Source organism: Capsicum annuum, unplaced genomic scaffold, assembly GCF_002878395.1.
Source record: "Capsicum annuum cultivar UCD-10X-F1 unplaced genomic scaffold, UCD10Xv1.1 ctg4380, whole genome shotgun sequence".
NCBI lineage: Eukaryota > Viridiplantae > Streptophyta > Magnoliopsida > Solanales > Solanaceae > Capsicum > Capsicum annuum.
The window spans coordinates 240,853-267,449 of NW_025851300.1; positions in this window are offsets into that span (position 1 = coordinate 240,853).

Genomic DNA, 26,597 nt, shown 5'->3' on the forward strand with positions numbered 1-26,597 from the left:
TCCCAACCCATAGGTGCATTTCACATTAAAGATCCCATAACCCTAGTTATAAGATTTAGCCACAACACTCCATAGAAGATAAAGAATTCATTCTTGTACTATTCATAAATAAATGGAATGTCTACTTACAAAGAATCCCAAGAATCAGTTCTTGAATCTTCAATGACCAGTTATTTGATACTAAAATTTCCCAAAGTAGTTGGAGACCAAGAAGTTCAATAGATGAAAAGAAAACTTGTAAAAGGTAAAAAGATGCGTTCTTAACCCTAAAAGTTAGTATTTATATGTCCCAGCTAAAAAAATAATTTAAAATTTAAAAACGGAAAAACCGTATCCCATTTGACGGTCCATATGATGGACCGTCAAAGATCTGACAGTCCACCATCTTTCCCGTCACTCGATTTATCTGAATGGCAGTTTCTAGATAAAATCTGATGGTACACTTGGTGGTCCGTCGATGGACTGACGGTCTGCTATCTTTACCCTCGTGGAGTCTTTTTGGAAGGCAGCTTCTGGATAAAAACTGATTATACCTGGCGGTCCGTCGATGGACTGACGATCGGCCATCTTTACCATACGGAATCCTTTTAGAAGGAAGCTTCTGGATAAGAGCTGATGGTCAATATGGTGGTCCATCCCATGTATGACAGTCAGCCATATCATCCGTCACTCGACTCTTAACGGTATATATGGCGGTCCATCATAAACCTGACGGTCCATCATTTTGACCGTCAATTTCCTTTTTCTGCTACTTTTTCTATTTTTCTTCCGTGGTTATCTCCTTTTACTGAAACACTAAAAACCTTCATTAAATATCACTTTGGTTTCTTGAAAACATATAATTTTCCTAAGAAAATGATGCTAAATATTTCATAAAACACCGGAACATCAGTGGCGTAAAAAATTTGGAGACCTAAAGTGAAGGCCTTACTAGCCTCACCCTTGAGACACCCTTGGAATCATAATCCATGATGTCATCTCATGGGAATTGAAGCTGCTATAGAAGTCATTGTTGAAAGACTCACCGCTATTGGTGGCATCCTACTTCATCAATGCATCTTCCGACACTGCTTGATCATTACCAATAGTGTCTTTCACACCTAAATTTCAAAAAACTTTATAATATGCATTGTGTGCCACCCTAATTTTTGTCACACATGTTGGCAAAGGGTATATTTGCATGGCCATCACTAATGGTCCTGGATTCTTGATGTTGTAATTTTCTAATCCATCCTGTAGTGCTGCTATTGATTCAGCTATGAAAAATAAATTGTCGAATGATGATTAAAAAAATACGTACAACCTCTATTTATCAGTTCACTTGTGGAGGATACTAGAAGGAGAAAATGGTGTCCTTCTACAAGATGTGATTATTTAAGAAGCTGTTTACACAACTTGAACCCATTATCTTCAGTTCATATGACAACAACTTTAACCACCATGACATTCACACAAAAAAGGTTCCAAGTATTAACAATAAAATTACTTCAAAAGGCATATGATTTTCTAGTAGCAGCATAAGACACAGTTGAAAATACTTCTAGCAAGTACTTTAAAATGATCAAATTAAAGCATGTTTATTGAAAAGGATCTCTGCGAGTAATTCGCTTCCTGTCGTATCATATTAATTGCACAAAGATCCCATGCTTCCGATATATAACTTCCACCTACAAATATGATTATACAATATGTTATACACAAAAATTGTATGTAAAAATATTTATATGAATTGATAGTGTAAAATATTAATAATATGTACCTGGCGGGAAATGCTGCCGAAGTGAAACTGGCCAGGGTCATTCAATCTCTTTTTGCAAGTGTAACAAGTTAGATCTCCAGCAATACGAGGTCTTGAACCCCAATGTGGTAGCGGATTAAATGCGATTACCCATTTTTTGTTGCATTAATAAGGCTACACATTGGAAATGATATATCTGTCATGACCAATATTGATCTCATATAGATTCTAATTATGTACAAAAACAACAAAGTATTATAAGTTGTTGCTACTAATAATTAATCTTTGTTGTAAGTCTATACATACATGTGTGAAATAATCAATCTTTGTGCACCCGGTTGAAAAAATTATGCACGTCAATTCACTATAGAACAACTCAGACATGCGGTATTCAAAGTTAGGCTTTGTCAAGCTTAAAATCAAATGAAAATATATGAAGTTACATATGGTTGAAGTTTAGATAATTTTTCCTGCAGTCCAAATGAAAATAACTAAACTTTAACCATACAACATAAACTTTAGGCAAAATGATAAAATTATTCATATGTGGCTTAAGTTCTTCCATAGGACTAAACTTCAACCATTTTGTTCAAGCTTAATTTCAGACAAGTGGGCTGACTTAAATTTTTTATGCACAATATAACTTAAATAGTGATTCAAAATCTGAATATTTATGCGCTTCAGCCGACTATTAGAGTTTATATAGAACTTCCTTTCTTTTCAGCAATGAATATAGAATTCTGTTCACACATTCAATAAAAATTACTGTTAATAAATTAAGGATTTCAAACAATCAAATTTTAATTAGATCTAAAGTATAAAAATGTAACACTCTGCTTTTTTAGGCTAAAGTTGAACCGTATTTCCAATAGTTATAGACCCGAATCCAATAGTTTCTAGTAAGAAATAAGTGTGAATAATAATGCTTTAGTATGAGAATATCTTTTTACATGATTATACATCATAAAAGTGTCCTAGCATGTTCTTACCGGTAAAGTGTTTGTTGATGATTGTTTCTTTAGTCAACTTCCAACGAATATTACTCCTAGAATATAAGGAGTTATGTGTCTCATTATCTATAAAATGAAAGATCTTCTAGTACTCTTTCTGACGCAACTGAACATCCGTCTATCTGAGATATGAATCAAAAGTTATGAGTGTTTTAGTGAGACACTATCTCTGTTCTACGTTGGGTCTGTGCCACAAACCTTAAGGTTTGCTTTGTCCGAGCACTGCAAACCCTGTGGTTTACTTTGGCCTTGCACCACCAAGCCTTTTCCAAGTTTAAAAAAGTATTTCTTTTTGAGTTATTTTAAGGGAAAAGGGCTCTTTTCACCCTTCCAAATCATTCCTATTCCTTTATGGACGAAACTAGGGTCTTAAAATACGTTATATCACTTCTCAAAATCCCAAATCATATTTTCTTAAGCCATAGAAGTGAAACCACCTAGGGTTGAGGATTTTAAGCTCCAAGGGTCAAATTACTCTACTTTTTTGTTATTATCAAGGTATATGGGACTATTCTAAATCTCGTGGGCATAAGTTTATCATTTTAACAAGTTTTAAAGATATGTAGTTATGTATATGAAAATGGTTTTTGGAAATCATTTGAAGAGTATGCATTTATGAACCCATCTTGATAAAAGTATGTGTTTATTGTGAGGGTTTTGCATGAACTTGAAATATATTTATGTGTACGTATGTTATGAGAATTGAGAATTTAATTGACATATCAATTTTCATATTCCCTCTCTTATGATGAAATTACTTGTCTTAAATCATTATGGGCTGTTTTTATGCATGATCAAAAGCTTGAGTCATATATTTTTCTATCAATTGGTGAAATTACATGGTTACATAATCAAATGAGAGAGTGTTTTCTTATTTGATAAATGATCCTTGTGTCAAATATAAGAATTTCATGTGATTAATGAAAGAGATGCCACCCTATGTTAAATTCTTGAGAGAAAAGAGTTTTGCATAAGCTTCGTTTGATAATTGTTTTACTAACTCCCTTATGTAGTGTTTAAATATTTTGGGTGGTCATCAATGAGTTTTTGAATGAAAGGTCTTTGATTATGACATGACATGAAATGGCTTGTAAGTCTAGGTATGATGATACCTATCACGGGATGCCCTTAATTTGAAAGAGATAATGTCTAGAATCTTGAAGCATGTTTTAAAGAACTAAAATTAGGCTTAAAGAGAGTGAAATGGTCACATGATGAAAGCACAAGTTTAGATAATGCATTGTCGAAAGCTGTGTTTTGCCGATATGAGTTTATTATTTCCTGACTTATGTATTGTACTCTGGCGACGGTCCTATGGCATATCATGTATGGTGTACCCCAATTATTGTGGAAAACTCAAATTAGGGGCTTGGCCACCAAGTTAAGAATAGATTTCATATAGCCCGTGGACTGATATGAATGTAGGGTGATCCATCCAACTCAGAATTAAAGCAAAGAATTGAGTTCATGATATACAAGAATGTTTTTGAATACTTTGAATTATGCCCATATGGCTTTAGATATATTATGAAAATTTATTTTTACAATGCTCTCGTTTATTTTTATTTGACATCTATGTTGTTTTTGGCTAGTTCTACATACCAATACTTTCCAAGTATTGACCCCCCTCTATATTCAGGTTCTACGATATAGTCCTATGGTCAATCACATTAATAGAACATTTGTATTATAGCAAAATTGGTGAACCATCCATATTTCTGAAGGCATTTATTCATATGTTGAATCTTTTAGTTTATGGTCCATTCGGGGACTTCTCTCAACCTCGACAGTTAGTATTCATTAGAGGCTTCGCAGATGAGATTTGGTTATTGTATTGTCATAACATTATTGACATAATTTGATTTTCAGATTTCCTTAATTTTTTTTATATCTTTTGTACTTTGATTTATGTATGGATTTTACTTATGATAGTATGTTAAGGGGTCTCTTGGGCCTTTGTTGTTTGGGATGCCCATCACGGCCAGGGCTGCTCAGGTTGTAGTGTCTATGAAGCTGTGTCAAGTAAAGTCTTGCTTATGAGTGTGTTGTGCACCACACTTATAATCAGGAGGCTACCAGGCTTTTAAGAGTTGTTTTAATTCTTCTATTTGATGGATTAGTGTAGTATGTGGTATATTTCATCGATGAGACATAATTGATGCTATACAATAGACTTGAACTTTAGATATGGATTGTCGTGGTAAGAATAGTAGCTTAAGATAAATGATGCATGTTTTGTGGGAATGAATTAGTAGGCTTATGTGATGTTTAAAAGAGCCTAGGTTGATTACTTCCAAAAAAATTAAGTGGATAATTGTGATATAGATACTTGAGGACTAGTGTTAAAATGATGAATTATGGCTAAGTCATTAAGTGGATAAGAGTGTTAGGTTTGTAAGAATAAGATGAACCACAGGTGGCATGTGCTTAGATAAGGTTTTATATGTATAAGTGTCATGTTTACCTAGTTCATATTCTTAAATTTTTTACTATGGAGAAGCCTAGAGAGCTACTATATGGTGTTCTTTAGAGCTGAAATGGGGGAAATATAGATAGATGAAGTAAGCTCTTGGTACAGTTTTAAAAACTTTGTTAAGTTGTAAGGGTATGCAATTAGAGGATTAATGCAAGTATGTTAATTACTGGAGAATGGATTATTATGTGATAAGGAGTAGGGATGTGTATTCTCATGAAAGTGTAACTTGTTGGGTGATGGCTATAGAGGCTAGTGAAATTTAAGAGTAGCATTCCTGGAAAGCAATGCCTTCAGAGTATAGTTTATCAAGGGGAGTTTAGCATTTATGTGTATGACAAAACCCTCATTATGTTGAGAGTTGTGGTTATAGATTTGATAAGAGATATGTTTGGAAGTCTAGGATGGTGACTTTGATCTAATAGGAGATGATGAATTAAGGTAGTTCCTGAATTTTCTCATGGTGGCAAGCTTTAGGGAAGAGTCATGATAAATCTATTCCTATTCTAGTGAACTCCTCCTACTTTAATTTAAGAGGACATTCTACTAAGGTCTTACGTATTCAAGTCATTGCCATGCCTAAGGTTTAAGTTCTTTATACAACTTATGTCCATGTTCCAACCTCCAAATCAAAAGCAATAATGCCCCTCAGAAATCCAAGATTTCATATGTTCAAGCTCTATGCTATGATGTTCATGATCCATAAATACATGTCCCATATCATGCTTAGTTCTAAATAACTATGATTTCTATATATTACCAATTTATTTTATGTCGAGATTAGCCAAAGTGATAAAGTTTATGCAAACTCATAACTATCTCAACACCGAAAATGAGAAGCAATAGCTTGAAGCAACAATCTTTGTGTTATCTCCTGGATATATGAATCCCGGCTTTATACCATACAACTCATGATACATGTATTCATGCTTCTCACTATGTTCAGTCCTAAGGACTCATGCTCATTATGTTTATGATTGAATGACTCTCTATTTATTATCTGGACATTTGATATATAAAACATTTTATGCCTATTTTATCATATCTTAAATCTTAGGCCCTACCTTGAGTAAATCAATAAATATATGTTATAATCAAATAGTGTTACTCCCATTCATGATGCTTGTGATCTAGTCCTTCAATGACCCTCCTTATTTTAGTATGATAGTGGTTATGGAAGTGTAGTAATGTCTTAGATGAGCAAGTAGATTTTTATTATTGTGTTAAAATTTGGTGTGACTACTAGAGCCAAGGTTGTAGGTGAAGAGGGAAGAAAGAGATGATCTCCCGTTATATGAAATATTTTGGAAGAGGACTTGTGGTGAAAATCTTTGTAAGGGTGATTAAAGTTGTTGCTTTTTTAGTGAAGAGACCACAAAGTGGGTGTAGTAAAGGTAGGCTTGAACATTATGAATGATAAATACACAAATCAATGTTCTATATGGTTAGTACTCATTAATTTAAGACCTGGGGTTGGTTGATTATAGTGATAAGGTGAAGTGGTATTCTTAATGGGATGTAAAGTACAAGGTCCCGTAGCTTAAGTTAACACTTTTTTAACTCTGAGTTAGATTTCAATATTGAAGTACTATGCAGAGGGACTTATACTTTTGTAGTTAGGTGTTGGGGAAAAACATTTAGTTGCAAATGATGAGATATATTATTTATTGTTGGGGCATAGTCGAGTAGTGTCTTTAAGTGTGAGGTCTAATGGTCGTATCATGTAAAATGGAGGATATCTCTATTCCTATGTTCTGCAAAATCTTATTTCTTATTTAGTGCAAATTTAAATCAAGACCCATGACCACCAAATAAACCCATGCCTTATGTTGTGATGATTATGATCCCTAGAACTCATGTTCAAGGTCATCTCTATGTCAATTCTCATTATCTTATGCTTCGTGCTTACACGAGTCACTAGGGGTTATCATGAAGCCTTTTTGATGTCTTTACATATTTTGTTGAGGAAAATGTCCAATGTGATTTTACGTTATTTATTCCATACTTTTAGAGCTTCAACAAGTTCCTACCCATCATTTAAGGATGGATTATTCCAAAGGGAAGATAATGTAACACCCCACCTTTTTTAGCTAAAGTTGAACTATCTTTCCGATGTATATAGACCTGAATCCAATGGTTTATAGTTAGAAATAAGTGTGAATAATAATACATTAGTATGATAAAATCTTTGGAGATGAGTATACGTCATAAAAATCTCCTAGCTCAAAGTTAAATTGAGCACGTTTTTACAGGTAGAGTTTTAGTTGTTGATGTTTTATTGGTTCAACTTCCAATGAACATTAATCCTAGAATATAAGGACTTATGTGGTCCATTATATATCAAATTAAATCTCTTTGAATCCTCTTTCCATATCAACTGAGTGTTCGTCAATCTGAGTTTTGAAACAAAATCTATGAGTGTTTTAGTAAGACATTATCTCAGCTCTGCATTTCGTTTGTGCCACAAACCCTGAGGGTTGCTTTGGCCTTGTGCTGCGAAACCTGTGCTTTGATTTGGCCTTTCATTTCCAACCTTTCCCAATCATCAAAAAATTGTTCCTTTTTTAGTTATTTTAAGGAAAAAGGGGTATTTTCACCCTCCTAAATCATTCTTAATTCTTTATGGGTGAAATTAGGGTCTCAAAACACGTTATATCACATCTAAAAATCCCAAAATCATCTTTCCTTAAGCAAGAGAAGAGAAAACCAACTAGGGGTGAAGATTTTAAGATCCAAGGTTCAAATTACTCTACGTTTTTGTCGTTACCAAGGTATGTGGGACTATCCTAAATCTAATGGGCAAAGTTTATCATTTTAAAAAAAGATATATAATTATGTATATGAAAAGGGTTTTTGGAAATCATTTAAAGAGTACGCATTCATGAACCCATCTTGATGAAAGTATGTGTTTATCATGAAGTTTTTCCATGAACTTGAAATATATATATATATGTTTACATATGTTATGAGAATTGAGTATTTAATTGAGAGCATGATTTTTGATATTCCCTCTCTCATGATGAGATTACTTGTCTTGAATCGTTATGGGTTTTTTTTTATGGATGATTAAAAGCTTGTGTCGTATTTTTTCTATCTACTGGTGAAATTACATGGTTACATAATCAAATTAGAGGGTGTTTTCTTGTCTCATAAATGATCTTTGTGTCAAATATAAGAATTTCACGTTATTAATGAAAGAGATGGCCACCTTATGTTAAATGTAAAAAGAAAAATGTTTTGTATAAGATTCATTTGATAATTGTTATAAGAACTCCTCATATAATGTTTAAATCTTTTGGGTGGTCATTAATGTAGTTTTAAATGAAAGGTCTTTGATTATGACATGACATGAAATGGCTTGCAAGTCTAGGTATGATGATACCTATCACTGGATGCCCTTAATATGGAAGAGATAACGTTTAAAAGCATGAAGAATGTTTTAAATAAATAAAATTGGGCTTAAAGAGAGTGAAACGATCACCCGAAAAAGGAATGAGTTTAGATAACACATTATCAAAAACCATTTTTTGCTGATATGAGTTTATTATGTCATGAATTATGGATTGTACTCTAGCGATGCCCTATGGGGTATTATGTATGACGTACCCCAATTCTTACGGTAAACTCGAATTGGGGCTTGGATGCTGAGTTAAGGATGAATTTCATATAGCTCGTGGATTGGTATGAGAGTAGGGAGATCCATCTAGCTTAGAATTAAAGCAAAGATTTTATTTACAAGCATGTTTTTGAAGCCTTTGAATTGTGGCCATGTCTTTTTATATATATTATGATAAATTTTTTTCACAATACTCTCGCTTATTTTTATATGAAATGTATATTTTTTATGGCTAGTTCTACATACCAATACTTTCCAAGTATTGACCCCATCCCCCCATATTTTAGAGTCAGCCGTATAGTCCCATAGTCCATCACATTAATAGAATAGTTGGATTATGACAGAATTGGTGAGACATACATCTTTCAAAAGACATTTATTCATGTGTTGAGTCTTTCAGTTTATGGTTCAGCTGGGGGCCTTGTCCTAGCCTGGGCAATTAGTATTCAGTATAGGCTTCGTGGACGATGTTTGGTTGTTGCATTATCATAAGATTATTGAGAATATTTGATTTTTAGATTTCCTTAATTTTACTATATCTTCCATACTTTGATTTATGTATGAATTTTATTTTGATATTATGCTAAGGGATCTCTCAGACCTTCGTGGTTTGAAATGTCCATCATGTCCAGAACCTCGGCTCGGATCGTGACAAAAAAGTATCAGCTCAAAACATATCAAGATGAAATATCCGTGACAATTAGACCAGTACTCTATATCATGTAAAAAAAAGGGGGGAGGGAGGGTAGGGGATAAATCTATGGTATTAATAATGAAAATAAAAAATAAAATAGTTGGCAACAAGTTGCCACAGCAAGTTTTCACGAAAAGTTTTCATAACAATTTTCATGTACAAGTTGTTAAATATAAGTGTTAACCTTGTTGACAACAACAAAAAAGAAGATGAACAGTCAATATAATTAATGACAAAAAAAAAAAAAAAAAAAGATAAGGATGATTATAGGTTATGATGTTTTGATAATGAAGCATGCAATCATACCTATGGATACAGAGAAAAGTTTGTAGAGATCAAAAAACAGTAAGTCATAATGTGTTTTCTAGAGATATCACAAAGATTCTAAATCCAGGGATGAGTACGCTTCAAATCTCCTATAAAGATGGTGCCACAAATTGATTATCCATATTTACCATGTTCCAACATTTAAAATAATAGTTTCGGTTCGGGACAACTTCTTGAAAAACACTATGATATTTATTCGAAAAAATATGCATATTTGGCTTAGAGATTCAAATGACAATTTAATTGTTAATGTGCATATGATATAAAATAGGTTGTATCCTTTAATTTGAATCTTAAGGCCATTGATACAAAATATTTGAACGTAATTTTCAAGATGAATCGTGGTGTTGATAAATACAATTTGGGTAATTTGAAATTTGAAGCACTTATATTAAGAAAAGAAAAGAACACGGTGCATCTAATTACTTCAATCAAACCATATCAATCAATCATGTGAAAGTTTTCTTCTTGAATAACATGCAAGGATGAGTTTTTCTAAGTAGACCACGTCAAGAGCAACCAAACCACTCTAGCATGTTCATACTGCTATGTGTATGTTAATCAATCTACCTTCTTTTGATGAACTTAAATACTTCTTACTCTTTATTGATGACTTCAGTAGAAATACTTTGGTATATTTCTTGAAGCAAAAATGATAAACTTTTGTTGTATTTAAAAATTTTAATGCATTTTAGAATGGAGAGGACTATGGAATAAAAGTTTTAAGGACTGATAGAGGAGGCAAAATCAGTTCAATGAAATTGAATGGATTTGTCAATCTCATAGAATTCGTCACCCTTAATGATCCTTATCCCTTTATAATTAGGAAGTTGCAAATATAAAGAATAGCATCATTCTTAATATGACTAATTGTATGTTGAAAGCTAAAAATCCTCCAAAAGAATTTTGAACTGAGGATGTCTCTTGTTTAGTTTGTTTTAGAAATAAATCTCCAATAAATAATATTATAGATCAAATCCCTCAAAAAATAACATAAGGGGAAGAAATTCAAGTGTGAAACACTTAAGAATTTTTGAGAGCATAACTAACTCTCATGTGTCACATCAAGGGATAGAGAAACTTGATGATCAAAGAGGCAAGGATGTGTGTATTTTCTATGAAATATGTTTAAAAGACTAAAAGTCAAAAATAAAAAGCAATAACAAAGTGGTGATGTCAAATTTGACGATGAAGCAACATAGAATTGGGAGGCTTAGGAAGAAGGAAAATATAATTTTCTATCATACATCGGAGATGATGAAAAATAGGATATCACACATGCACAAAATGCGACCCACCTCCTTTTCCAACAAATATTGCAGGTCCCTTTCTCTAGAAAATTCAAGTGAAAGGCCACCATAAGATGATAAACATTCACTAGCTCTATAATAACTTATAGAGTTACTAATTTTGATTCCTTATATTGTCTCTTTGTTGATAGTGATGAAACTGTTACTGATAAACGAAGGAGACAAATCATGGAGTATTAAATATAACAATAGAGATGAAAAACACTTGAGCATTAATAACTCTTTCCAATAGTTATCAGACAATTAGAGTCAAACAAGTATACGAGAAATAAAAATACTCATGGACATATGAGAGATACAAGACAAGGATTATGACTAAAAGCTACAAGCAAATAAATGACATACACTATGAAAAAGTATATGCACTATTGCCACCATAGAGATGATCTGTTTCCTATCCTTTTTTGTGGAATAAATAAAATGAAAAATTCATTAATGAGATATCAAGTTAGCATTCTTGAATAGATATCTTGCGGAGGAAGTATTTGTTGAGAAATCAGTGGTCTTTATAGTAAAAAGAATATGAGTTCAAATTTTTGAAGCTGAAGAAAACCTTACGTGCATTAAAACAAATTCCACGGGAATGAAATAGTTGCATCTACAAGTCTTTTCAAGACAATGAATTTACTCGATATCTCAATGAATATATATTTTTACGTTAAAGCTCATATCAATAGAGATATTTTGATTAATTGTCTTTATATTGATGATTTTATTCTGACGAGTAATAATCTAAGTTTGTTCATCGCTTTCAAGAAATCTATATTCCTTGAGTTTGAGATGACAAATATAGGTTCATCTCATATCACATGGACCTAGAAGTGAAGTAAAATAAAAGAAAACTTTTCTCAAGAAATCTATCAAAGTTCAACATGCTTGATTACAACCCAATGAATACTTCAATGAAAAGAAAAATAAAATTATCAAACTTTGACGATGGAGAAAAGGTAGACTTCATTTTATGAAAAAGTCTCATGGAAAGATTAAGGTACTTGAACTATACGAGACCAAATATATCATTCATAGATGGAGTAGTAAATTTCTTCATGTAAATTCCTACCATAACTTACTTGAAGGTCAATAGAAAATTCTTTACTACCTAAAAGGTACGATAGACCTTGGGTTGTTCTATTTTTCTTTTAATAAGTTTAACCTTATGACATTTTTCAGCTATATTGATGATAGAAAAAAACATATCTGGTATTATGTTTTTTCTTGAGTTATTAAGTCATTTCTTGGAGTTCAAATTAATAATTATTCTCTCGACTTATGAAGCTGAATATCTGGCAACAACGTTATGTGTATATGATGCTATTTGATTAGAGGATTGCTAAAGGAGATCAATCTACTATAAATTAAGATAATTCAATTTGTGTTGACAAAATATCCACACAAGAACTTTCTCAATTAAGAAAATAAAATTAAAAAAAGTAATCAAGTTGCAAAATGCCATAATATGTTTCATTTGCAATTTTCATGTGTTGTAGCAATCATTCCCTCACATAAATAGGAGCTTTGTTAGTGTAATTCAAACAAACCACAATAGGGAGAGCAATAAAGGATAGAGAGTGAGAGAGGGGGTAATTAACAAATTATTTATAATCTGCAACAAAATAGAGTGAGAATAAAATTATCGTGAGTTATGTGAAATAAAAAAGTGATGTTTCTTTTGAAGGTATAGTAGTCTTTTGGAACAATCAAAGTGTAACAAACAATATTACATTTCTCCATTTGAGTATTATATTTTATTTCACTAATAAATTTTAAGTTTATTAGACAGGAAAAAAATACTTTTTCAAAAAATTAAGTGATCTCTCACTTAGTTTCTTGTATTTGATAATCAAGTAAAAAGTATTATCCTACAAAAATTAATATATATCTAAGACAAAACTATGAAAATACGGTGCAAATAGTGTGGTAGGTGTTGTGATAGGGAAAGGAAGGGGCAGGCGTAGGTGATGAGGTAGGGGTGGGTCGGGGACTGTTGTGGGAGGGGGGAGGGGGTATCGAGTTAGTGGTGAGTTGGGTGGTTATGAAGGTGGAGAGGAGACAATATCACTTTTTTTTTTATTTTCATTAAGAAAGTCATTTTTATTATTTCTCATAAGCTTGTTTTCCTTAAAAATATATATTTTTTAAAATTTCTATCCAACCAAATATAAAAAAATAAAAAATATATTTTACTGCATACCAAACACACCCTAGATATCGCTGTTACTCACTTTTACTTATTATTCAACATAAATATTATTCTTGGGTGAGATTATTATTTTCCATCAAATATTTCCTTTTTCTTTATTCTTTCTCAAGGATAACTATGTCTAATATTCCTCAGTCAAGTGATTAAAATTAATTAATGTCTAGGCCATCTATACACAATATCAATACAAACTCTTCTAATATCTAATTGTAATTTCCAATACCAATTAGATTAAATATACCTAAAATTTGGCGCAGTCAATTTGATTCTCCATCTTTTCGAGAGAAACAACATCTTTGTAAATATGTCCATGAATTTTCAGCAGCTCATGATCATTGTTTTTGTCTATAGAGATGCAATACCTGCATAAATTTAAATCACATGTGATACAACACTTGTTCAAATAATTCTTTTAGTGTTCATCCTACACCAAACATAACCCAAAATATGTCTTATTCAAAAAGGGACCTTGCCATGATGGAATATTCATTGTAGGCTCTTCAACTAATTCCTCTTACAAAATATGATCATTATATTAACAAATGATCAGACTCTCAATTAATCTAATTGAATTAAGAAAAAAGTATTTCTTACTCTTCAGACTTGTATACTCACCTAAAGTGATATTATCACCAAATAAGGGATATAATCATCAAATATACATATAGAAAAAAATGTATCAAGAAAACAGAAAATACTCATCAAGAAAAATGATATTATTATCAAATAATAAATATAGCCAGCAAATATACCTATAGAAATAGAAGTTCAAAGAAAATAAATACTCATCAAGCTAGTTATCTCTTCAACAAGTTTTTCTCACTACTCAGAATAGTAAACTCACGATTTTTCCATCAAACTATACATAAAAAAAAAGTATGAAGAAAAGAAAATATTCATCAAGCTAGTTATATCTTAACTGTCTCATTTTGAAATTACTTGATAAAGATTAACGGAATTTAAAGTTTTAACAATTTATCAAGAGATTTTTTAGGAATGAACCGAATCCTATCAATTGGTTAACCCTTTATTGCTTTTGTATTAATGATTGAACTTAGCTAGTTTTGAGTTCAATTATTAGAAGAAATTAAGACTTCACTTATCTTTTATTACTTGGTTATGTTCTAAGAACATCTACATACATCTTATATACAATAAAAAATGTATATTTAATTTAGACTTTCGTTATCCTTCTATGAGGTTTTCAGAGAATAAATATTGAATGATAGAACACAAAAGAGAAATATTTTCATAAAATTTTGAGTTAATGAATATACCAATTTCAATAATTATAAATGAACAAAAACATAAATCAGATCATGTGTATTTTTTGGTCCAATTTTACCTTTTGTGTACCTCTTTCTCCTTGATATGTTATGTGTGTGACTTACTTCTCATGGCATTCTTTTAAACCTCATCAATTTGTCTCACATAAAGAAATCATAAAACCTGTGACTAGATTATTTTTCACTTTTTTTTATTCTTTTAAGATATAATACATTTTGAATTTCTTGGCCTAACTAATCTAAATTAGAGCAGCATGGGGTTAATTATAGATGAGAGTTCTTTCTACTAGGGATTTCTTCATTCAGAGGGCTTGTGGATAAGATATTTGATTAAATATGAAGGAATCTCATACATCCTGTCATACCTTTTGCTCGTACACACAATACTGAATGATGAAAAAGTTGTGTCAAGGCAGGGATAGTCATCTTACAAAATCTAAAAGAAGCGATTAACAGAATTATTTGATTACCTTGTCAAAAATCTTTAATTATTATACATAAAATATTTGTTAAATTTTATGAACCATAATACATTTTGTGATGTATGAGCTTAATTTTTTTTTTATTGGGTCAAGCATATGAAAGTATTCTATAAATGTATGATTATTAGACTTGAATAAGTTTTCTTGGCTCCAATTTGATATTAGAGAATGTAGACTATTCATTAAACCATTTTCCTCACTTTCCTAAATAGAAAAGTAGATAATAAACTAGCAAATTGAGATATTAGGAAACAATATTCTGGCCTTCTTCATTTGAAGTAAATTCTTCTAACCCAAACTAATAAGATAGAGAAATACCCTTGGCTATAATAGATCTCTTAGTACCCTCACATAATTGACAAAGAACAAGTATTTGCTGTTACATCCTACCATACATATAGATTTTAGAGTTACATATTCCTGAAAATTTTTGATTTATTTTTTATCTTTATATTAGTTTGTTAACAAAGATGATATCCTTGTAGGTTGAAAAAGGGGTTTGAAGAAAAATGATAGTCAACATACTTATTAGTTGGTTTGTAGCATATAGGAAGTTGGCTTGACATGATTAGAAGTATGACTGAAGCATGTAACTAGTGGCTCAATACATAGGCCGAATTAAGAGAGAGAATTTCAGACCACATTGATAAACTGAGTTGAAGAAAATTAGATTGTAACAAAAACATTGAAAGAGAAAGTTTTATGGGTTGATTTAGGATAGAACGGTCATCTCATTATATGTCATGGAAAAAATTCTCCCTTTCTAACATGAAAAGAAGTAGAATGAACAATTAGAATACAAAATTGCTAAAAGTTTTATAATATATATTCTTGAATTTGTTAGAGAAAATGTGCACATGGCATAAAATTACACGGTTAAAATTAGAGAACCATTACAAATTAGATTTTATAACACAGACAAGTCATTAAAGTCCAGGACAACTCCCCCCACACCCTTAATATGCCAAGAAAATGAGGCATTCGATCCATTGAATACATTAATGCTTGTCCAGAAATTGACATTTCTTTTTCATGCAAATTAACGGGATGACATCATTAGTGACTGTCATTTCAAAATTAGTTCATACATTTTTAAAAGTTAAGGAAGTTCGTGGTTGATAACTTATTTTTTTTCTTATCTTTTATATTTTGAATTATTTAAGCATCTTACTTGTAATATCATTATAAAGTGTAATATAAATTCTGTGTAATGATAGAATACTTCGTTCTCTCTCGCTTTTATTTCATCAACACTTGTTAATAATTAATAGGTGTTTTTTAACTCATTAAAATAGATAAAGAAAGGTCTAACTCCTCTTGCTTGTACTTATCCTGTTAATTTTTTTCTAAAATTATTATTATTAACAAAATAGCTAGACACTCGGAGCTTTGAGCTAAAAGTGACAAAAGAGTTTGAAAATGAGGTGTAGGCGACTCAAGTCTTAATAATTGAGTGGAGGTGACAATTAATTTATTGTGGATTAAGAGAGTTGGGAAAATTTGAACATAACCCATAAGTTTTTAAATTTACACTTTGATTCAAATGTTAGTTAATATAACGAGAAACGGAGGAAAAAAGCGTATTTTTCTCTCTTTTCGTCTATTGCTGTTTTCTCTCTCTTCACAATTTTTGTTGTTCATTGTTGTTGCTACTTTATTCATCAGCTTTCACTTCATTATCATCATCTTCTACTAAACTATAATTTTCATCTTCTTCTTGTCGACATTGTTGTTGTTTTTACCGCTACTGCTGCTACTTGACCAATTTTTAGGTGAAATTCTATTTCGTACATCACTTTCCACTTTGTCATTACTTCATAGGTGACTTTGGAAAGTAAAATTATGATTTTTAGTTGAATTTATCATCTGGGTACACTGCTACTATTGTTTATTCAACAATGGATAGAACCCGTTCATGAATAAACATAAGAACCCAAAATTTAAACAGATCACTCAGTCTGTTGCAATAGATACATATTTTATTGCAACAGAAAACTCATATGTTGGATTCACTTTGATGGTTCTATAGTGCCCGTAACGTGAATCAAACAAATGGTTAATCTATTGCAATAGATAATTATTCTATTTTAACATATAATTATCTATTGCAATAGACGAGAAATCTATTACAGTAAAATATTTATCTGTTGCAACAGAATATGTATTAGATAATTATTCTATTGCAACAGATGAGCAATCTATTTGAAACAACACAATATAGCTCCTGCCTCAAATCCAACAGATAACCCATATGTTTCAAATCTTACTATTAATACTAGATTCAAATTATTTCTTAATCACCGGCATATTTGTTGAGAAGAAGAAATAGACAGAATGAAAATTAAATAAGAATTAAAACATCAAAGTCAATCAAACATAAATTTTTTATTAAAAAAAATAAATGAAAATACAACGGCTAAAAGAAGAAAAATAATTTGCCTTCACGAGATAGGGGGTTAAGATCTGGGGATACACCAACCTCCCTAGATCCCACTTATGGGATTATACTAGTATGTTCTAGTTTTTATTTTCGTATTTTTATTTGATCAACTTTAATAATTTACTAAGTACTTAATTAATATGATCTAATAGTGGTCTCTACTTGAGTATTAATGTATGCATTTAGTCAAGTTTTAAGTTTCAACTCTTGCTATTGCTACTGAATTTAAATTATTCCTTAATCGTTGACATGTTTATTGAGAAGAAAAAGTAGACAGAATGATAATTAAGTAAGAATTAAAAGTCAAAGTCGATCAAAAATAAATTTTTATCAAATAAAAATACGTAGGCTAAAGGAAAAAAATAATCTAATTATTATCATCATTATTATTACCAGCAAGCTAATCTTCAACCAGCAGCAACAGTGCCCTCCTCAGCTTCCGAATCCCCCGGAGCATCCTTGCTCTCATTGTAGACAACTCCCATTGTAGGTCATGAACCTAAGTTTGAAGCTCCAGCATGGTGTCTTGTAATATAGCAATGTCCCACACTGGATCAGCCATAGCTAGAACACGAATGAATTGACAAAAAATGTTAAAACAAAAATAAAGAAAATAATCCAAATGTAATATAACGTATACTACCAATTGGGTATATTTACACAAAAAGTAAGAAAAAAATTTACTTGAGTCAGGAAAGAGAAAGTGGTTGAAGGTGTAATATGAAAGACAAGATGCAAGAAATAAATTTAGTAGAATGAACGAGTAAGGAGAGACCTATTTATAGAGGATTGAATTTGAATGAGTTAGGCAAAAAGGCACGTTTGTTCACCTCTATTTATTAATTACATACAAACTGGTGACTTTTTGATTACTTTGAAAAGTTATGACTTAATTAAATAAAGTTACTGATTGACATTTTGATTATTGTGATAAGTCAAGACTATTCATTTTATTATTATTTATTAGTTCTTTTTAGTAACCGTTTTTATTGAGTTGTGGCAACATATTCTATATTTGTTGCATCAGATAACCCATCTACAACAATAGATATACCACTTGTTGCATTAGATAAACCATCTGCGGCAACAAATACACCATCTATTGTAACAAATCGACAACTTATTGCATCAGATATTTTATCTGTTGTAACATATAATCTATATTTTTTAATAATCATCATATGATTAATCCAAATTTGGTGACTTTTTTACTATACAAATTTAAAAAATACATTTTGCAAACAAAAATGACGAAAAGTCACTACTTGTCGCCTATTTTATATTAACATCAATTATTCAAATTAAATAACTATTTTTTTATGATTATAAATTGTATTTATTATTTATTTTCTTATTATTTTTTGTGATAAGAAATGCCTTAATTAAATCAAGTTGTTGAGTTTTTACAAAATGTCATGACTATTCACTTTTTTTTATAACAATTATTATATACCTTAGTGAATCCAATGTTGTGACTTCTTATTATATAATAAATAAATAATTAAAAAATAGATTTAAAAATAAAAATGGTGAAAAGTCATGATCAGTTATTAAAATTAAATAATTGGTCTCTTACGGTTATAAATTGTGTGTGATGCCCTGTAGCATCCTTTGCTTAATACCACCCTTAGTAGTATGCATAGGGGACTTTCAACCTGAAATTTTCCCAAGTGTTAAAAGGGACTTAATCATAATTAAGATCCTAAACTTCAATGATTTTTAAATCAACCTTTCCGACCCTAAGACATAGATTATTGAGTTGATTCATGTTCGAGGGGTGTAAAGGGGATGTCTCGAGGGAGTCTCAGATTTTTTGAATGGGGTTTGAGGTGTATTTGGAATTTGAAAACAGAATGTCACCGCGATAGTACCGCGTCACGGTGACTATAGCAATGGAACCTTCGTCGCATCGTGGTGAAGTAAAAATTAACAATAGTCAAGTTCCAGTAACTCACCGTGATTGCACCGTGTCGTGGTGGGTATCACGATGAGCATGTCATCGCGTCGCGGTGAACTCTAAAAAGGGGATTCTGCTAAATAATTGAATTTTAAAAGGCAGTTTAGAATTTTCTCCAAGGTCCAAAATCGTGTTAACAGTAAATTTAAAATGTATTAAGGGCATTATATGCCCAAATTTACTCAAATTCAATAAGAAAAAAACCCTACTTCTTCCTCCCAAAGATCAAGAATCAACCTTTAAGTCTAAGATTTCAAAGAAACAAAAGGTTCAGATTTCAAGGTACATGGGGTTTTCTTAAACTACCTGGTCATGGTGAAATCATTTTAATAATGTCTTTAATGTTGAGAAATCATATGTTTATGAAGGGTGTTGAATTACATTAGAAAGTATGCATTGTGAACGTTTTGGTTTTAGAGGCTTTCCTTAAAACTTGAGTTTTTACTCGTGTATTTGTATATATGTGTTTTCAGTTTTGAAATATGAATTGAGAGCATCAATAATATATTTCCCTCTCTCATCATATTATTTCTTGATTTACACGTAATGGGATACTCAATTGCATGTCTTAAAGCATGAACCAAGGGTTTTACTATCATTTATGAACTTTATGTTGGTTGTGAATTGAAGAGAGGGATATTTCTTGTATGTAAATATTAAAGATGATTATCGAAATACTTGTATTGTTTTCTATGAAGTAAATGTCCACCACATGTTTAAGAATTGAAAGAAAAAATCTTTGTATAAGTTTTATGTACTTAGATATACAGGTTCTTTTGCATTGTTTAAATAATTTGATGGTCCAAACACTTTGTTTTGAATAAAGGGATTGTAACATGATACTGTATGTGTAAGACATATGACTTGCAAGTCTTGGTATGATGATACCAAAATAGATAATGCCATAACAGACTCAGAACAAAATAAAACTCAGATTTCATTCAGATTTCAGAAAGATGCATGTTTAAAATGTTAAAAAGGGGCTTAAAAGATGTTAGGTGGTTACTAAAAGAAGGCACGAGTTTAGAAAACTCATTGCCTTAAATCGTGCTTTACAAATATGGGTTATTATGTCCCTAAGAGGGATTATATGCTGGCCTAGTACCTTGTGGTATATTAGAATTAGAAACTCCAACCTTTGCATCAAACTTGGGTTGGGGGATTGGCCGCTGAGTCAAGGACGAATTCCATATAGCCCGTGAAATATCAGACTTTTAGGGTGTACCACCTAGCTCAGAAGAAAGATAAAAATTGGGTCTTGATTTTAAGAAAATGTCTCAAAGTTTGTAAAACATGCCCATGAGTTTTATGTAGTGTATGTAAATGGTTTTATGAATTTCTCCCATTTATATTGTATAAAAGCACATTATTTTGGATTTCTCTGTGTACTAGTGCATCTGTATTGACCCCCTATATTTCAGGATCAGAGGCACAGTCCTGGGGTCCTGCTAAGCAGTAGGTTGAATTCTATCAGAGATTACAGTTGGTGAGCCTCCCTTATTTTGGAAGGCCTATTTTTAGAACACTGTCAGTTATTTTGATTTATGGTTCGACTGGAGGCCTTGTCCCTGTTTTTAGATAGGAGTTGTTCTCGAATTACTTTAGATTTCACAGATTGGTATCATATCTTTTGAATGTTATGAACTTAACTTCATATTGTTCAGTCAAATTAAGAGATTGTTCATGTTTTTGTTTTAATGTCTTCCTCCATATATTTTTATAGTATATGAATGTGTGCATGATTTGTAGATAAACTAGGGTGCTCGGGCCTTCATGGTTTGGGATGCTCATCGCGGCTAGGGTCTTGGTTCGAGTCATGACAAACTTGGTATCATAGCACGGTTCATGATCCCATGGTGTCTATGAAATTGCATTGGGTAGAGTCATATTTATGGGTGTGTAGCGCGCCACACTTATAAGTAGGAAGCTACTGGGCGTTTAGGAATGTCCCTCTTTTTTCCTTGTTTTAGTTCATTCTATAGAGTCTGAATGTCCTCTAATCAATGATTTCATATATTTTAGAAGTTGATCAGGCCTCCCTTTAGAACCAACAAACCAAATACCCAAGCTAAGGAAGTCCATCCTACTCATGGGATATGGACCGGCAATAGAGCTCAAACCCTAGAGTTTGTTGCTACTCCAGGTATTCCTCCAGTTCCGACTAGTCCAGCTCGAGCTCCACAGACCGGTGTAAACCATTCCCAGCCTCGTTAGAGAGAAGTTTGGAATGTTGAGTTCTGATAGTCCATTCATATGATTTTGCACCTGGTGGCCTCTCAGACCTATTGGTTTGAAAATATGAGTTCTATGTATGGTTCATCAGAGTTTTTGCGGGTTGGCCAATTCATGAGACTGAACCCACCTATATTTACTGGTAAGAAGGTTGAAGAAGACCCCCAAAGGTTCATTGATGAATTGGAGAAAATCTTTAAGGTTATACATGCGAATGAGGTGGAAGGGGTTGAATTGTCAGCCTATTAGTTAAGGGATATAATGAATCAGTGGTATAATAAATGGGAGGATTTGAAGGGTAGTTATGTTGAACCTTCTAAGTGGGGTGAATTTGTGAAAGCTTTCTTGGATCATTTCTTTCCCTAAGAATTGAGGGAATCAAAGGCTGAAGAAGTTATGAACTTGAAGCAAGGAAAAATGAGTGTTAAAGAGTATAAATTGAAGTTCACCTTGTTGTCCCATTATGCTCAAGAATTGGTGGGTAACATGGGAGCTTGTATAAGGAAGTTTGCATCTGGTCTCTCGGATGATCTAGTGTTGGAATGCAAGGAAGCAATCCTAAATGAAGATATGGATTTCTCCAGGTTGTCTGTTCATATGAAGCAGGTTGAACAACAGAAGAAAAGGCTAGCTGAGGTGAGGGGAAAAAATTCAAGCCAAGAGAGCTAAACCCATAGATCAGAATAATAGTCAACACCATAGTCATAATTGGGGTAATAAGTGGTCAAAGTAGATATTTTAGAGTAGTGCTCAGTTTTCAGCTAGTACCTCAATGCCTAGAACTCCAGTTGATCGGCGATTCTAGAACTTTTAGCCCAATGATGGATCGGGAGTATAGGGTACTCAGTCCCAAGGCAGTGTGGCTCAGCCATGTTGGTCTTTTCCGTAATGTGGGACTTGCGATAAAAAAACCCAGGGAAGTGTCTGCTAGGCAGGTTAGTGTGTTATACTTATGGTCAATCAGGCTATTTTTCAATTAGACTATCCTTCTAGAAGAGGAAATTTTGGTAATGCTAAGTCTCAAACAAACTCCACAGTTCCACAAACACAAAGGGGAATTACTTTGGCTAATGGAGGGGGTCTCAACTAGTTATATGCTTTATCTAACAACCAGGTCATCGAGGTTTCACCAAATGTTGTTATGGGTACATTACAGATTTTCCTCGGTGATGTATATGTGTTACTTGATCCCGGGTCTACCTTGTATTATGTGTCCCCTTATGTGGTAGTTGGTTTTGGTTATGGGCCTAAAAATATTCTGAAACCATTTTATGTTTCCAACCCTGTTTGTGATTCTATTGGGTCTAAGAGGGTTTATAAAAATTTGTACTATCTATTTTTCATCATGATACCATGGCTGATCTTGTAGAATTAGATTTGATTTTAATGCTATACTTGGAATGGACTGGCTTCATGTATGTTATGCTATGTTAGACTATAGATCCAGAAAAGTCACCTTCTCTTTTTCAAATGAGCCAGTGATAGAGTGGGAGGGATACTCCTTAGCACTTATGGGAAAGTTCATATCTTGTCTTAGAGCTTGAAAGATTATCGAAAAAGGTATCATCATATTCGGGTCAAAGATTCTAGTACAGAAAGTCCTTCCCTAAAGTCTATCTCGATATTTGATGAGTTCCCAAAAGTTTTCCTTGATAATCTTCTGGGGATACCACCTGACAGGAAGATAGATTTTGGTATTGACTTGTTGCCGGACATTCATCTTATTTCTATTCCGCCATACAGAAAGGCTCCTGCAGAACTGAAAGAGTTGAAAGGATAACTAAAAGATCTTCTCTATAAAGGCTTTATTTGTCCTAGCATCTCTCCCTGGGGTGCACTAGTACTCTTCCTGCGTAATAAAGATGACTCTCTCCGTATATGCATAGACTACCATCAACTAAACACGGTCACTATTAAAAATAAATACCCTCTTCCAAGAATTGATGATCCTTTTGACCAACTTCGGTGTGCCAGGTGTTTCTCAAAGATAGACCTTTGTTTCGACGTATCATCAGTTGAGGGTTAGGGAGGTTGATATTCCCAAAACAACTTTTCTAACCCGATATGACCATTAAGAATTCTTAGTTATGTCCTTCGGATTGACTAATGCCCCTGCAACTTTTATAGACTTAATGAATAGAGTGTTCCATCCATTTCTAGAACTATTTATTATAGTTTTCATTGATGATATTATGGTTTACTCTAAGAATGAGGAGGATCATGCTAGTCACCTTCGAATCATCCTTCAGACCCTTAAGGATCATGATTTATATGCAAAGTTTTCCAAATGTGAATTCTGGCTTAGTGCTATTGCTTTCCTGGGGCACATTATTTCTAGCGAGGGGGTCAAAGTTAACCCCCAAAAGGTTGAGGCATTGAGAAAATGGCCTAGACCCACAGCTCTAAGAGATATCCAGAGCTTTTTAGGTTTGGTAGGATATTACAGAAGGTTTGTAGAGTATTTTTCTTCCATAGCTGCTCCACTTACTAAATTGACTCAAAAGAAAGTAAAATTCTTATGATATGACTCTTGTGAGAATAACTTTGAGAAACTGAAAGACAAGTTGACTACCACACCAGTTTTGACCCTTCTTGAGGATACAGAGGGCTTTGTTGTGTGCTGTGATGCGTTCTAGGTAAGACTTGGGTGTGTGCTTGTGCAGCATGATAAAGTGGTGGCTTATGCATCTAGGTAGTTAAAAGTGCATAAAAAGAACTATCCCACTCATGACTTAGAGTTAGCGGCTGTGGTGTATGCACTAAAGATCTGGAGAAATTATCTGTATGGGGTGCATGTTGATATATTCACTGATCACTAAAGTTTATAGTATGTTTTCTCACAAAAGAAACTAAATCTTAGGAAGAGGCAGTGGCTGGAACTGCTAAAGGATTATGATATGAACCTGCACTACCATCCTGGCAAAGCAAATGTTGTGGCTGACACATTAGTAGGTTGTCAATGGGAAGTCTATCTCATGTTGAGAAAGGAAAGAGAGAAACAGTAAGATATATTCATCGACTCAGAAATGTAGGAGTTTGACTTTTGGATTCTGAAGATGGGGGAGTTATATTCCATGAGATAGCAAGGTCCTCTCTATCTGCTGAAGTTAAGAAAAAGCAAGTCAAAGACCCTATCTTAATACAGATTAAGGAAGATGTTGGTCAACAAGAGGTAATGGCATTTGAAATTAAAGGTGATAGGATTTTTAGGTATCAGGGTAGGCTATGTGTACCGAACATAGATGGACCGCGAGATAGAATTTTTGATGAAGCTCACACTCTAAGGTATGTCATTCACCCAGGCTCTACAAAAATGTATCATGACCTTAAGGCTATTTATTAGAGGAACAGTATGAAGCATGATGTTATTAATTTTTTTTCTAAGAGTTTAAACTATCAACAAGTCAAGGTAGATCATTTGAAACCAGGTAGCACTTCCCAAGAGATATCTTTGCCCATGTGGAAGTGGGAAATGATCAACATGGATTTTATTACAGGACTTTCAAAGTCCCAAAACCAATATGATTCCATTTGGGTGATCGTGGATAGAATGACCAAGTCCACTTATTTTCTTATAGTGCAGACCAGCTATTCGGGGGATGACTACACTAAGTTGTACATTTGTTAGATAGTTTGGTTGCATGGGACTCCAGTGTCTATTATATCCAATCAAGGAACATAGTTCTCTTCCTAGTTTGGGCAATTTTTTCAGAGGGGTATAGTCACTCAAGTGAACTTGAGTACTGCTTTCCATCCTCAGATTTATGGACAAGCTGAACACACCATTCAAACCATTGAGGATATGTTGAGGGAATGCATGATTGATTTGAAGGGTAATTGGGTGGATCATTTGTCGTTGATTGAATTTGTGAGTAACAATAGCTACCATTCCAACATTCAGATGGCTTTTTTTTGAAGAACTTTATGGAAGGAGGTGTAGGTCACTAATTGGATGGTATGAAGCTGGTGAAACTCGGTTATTTGGGCCTGACCTTATTCATTGGGTGATGGAGAAGGTAAACTTCATTAGGGAGCAACTTAAGACTACTCAGAGTCGCCAGAAATCTTATGCTGATGTTAGGAAGAGAGATTTAGAATTTGAGGTTGATGATTGGGTATTCTTAAAGGGCTCCCCTATGAAGGGAGTTATGCAATTTGGAAATAAAGGAAAGCTTAGTCCTCGTTATATAGGACCATATCAAATTTTGAGGAGGATCGGTGGGGTTGCTTATGAGTTAGATTTTCCCATGATTCTGATTTTAGTACATCCAGTATTCCATGTATCTATGCTGAAAAAGTGCATTGGAGATCATTCCTTAGTGTTACCGATAGAGGATATCAATGTGAAAGACTCTTTGCCGTATGAAGAAGAACCCATTTCCATCTTGGATCGCCAAGTTTGAAAGCTGAGAAGTAAAGAAATAACTTCGGTTAAGGTGTTATGGAGGAATAAAAAAGCTGAGAGAGCTACACGAGAATCAGAGTATGACATGCAAAATAGATACCCAAACCTCTTTGAGGCCATGGAGGATGACATAGAAGGTACAAGCCATAGACTATTCTCTCTTTACCTTTTTCCTGGGTGTGTTTGAAATTATGCATGTCTGTGTCTTGAGTTAATATTTGGGGATGAATGATCCCAAGGTGGGGATAATGTAATGCCCCGTAGCATCCTTGGCTTAATACCACCCTTAGTAGCATGCATAGCGGACTTTCAATTTGAAATTTTCCTAAGTGTTAAAAGGGACTTAGTCATAATCAAGCTCCTAAAATTCAATGATTTTTAAATCTTTCTTCCCAACCCAGAGACATAGATTGTTGAGTTGATTCAT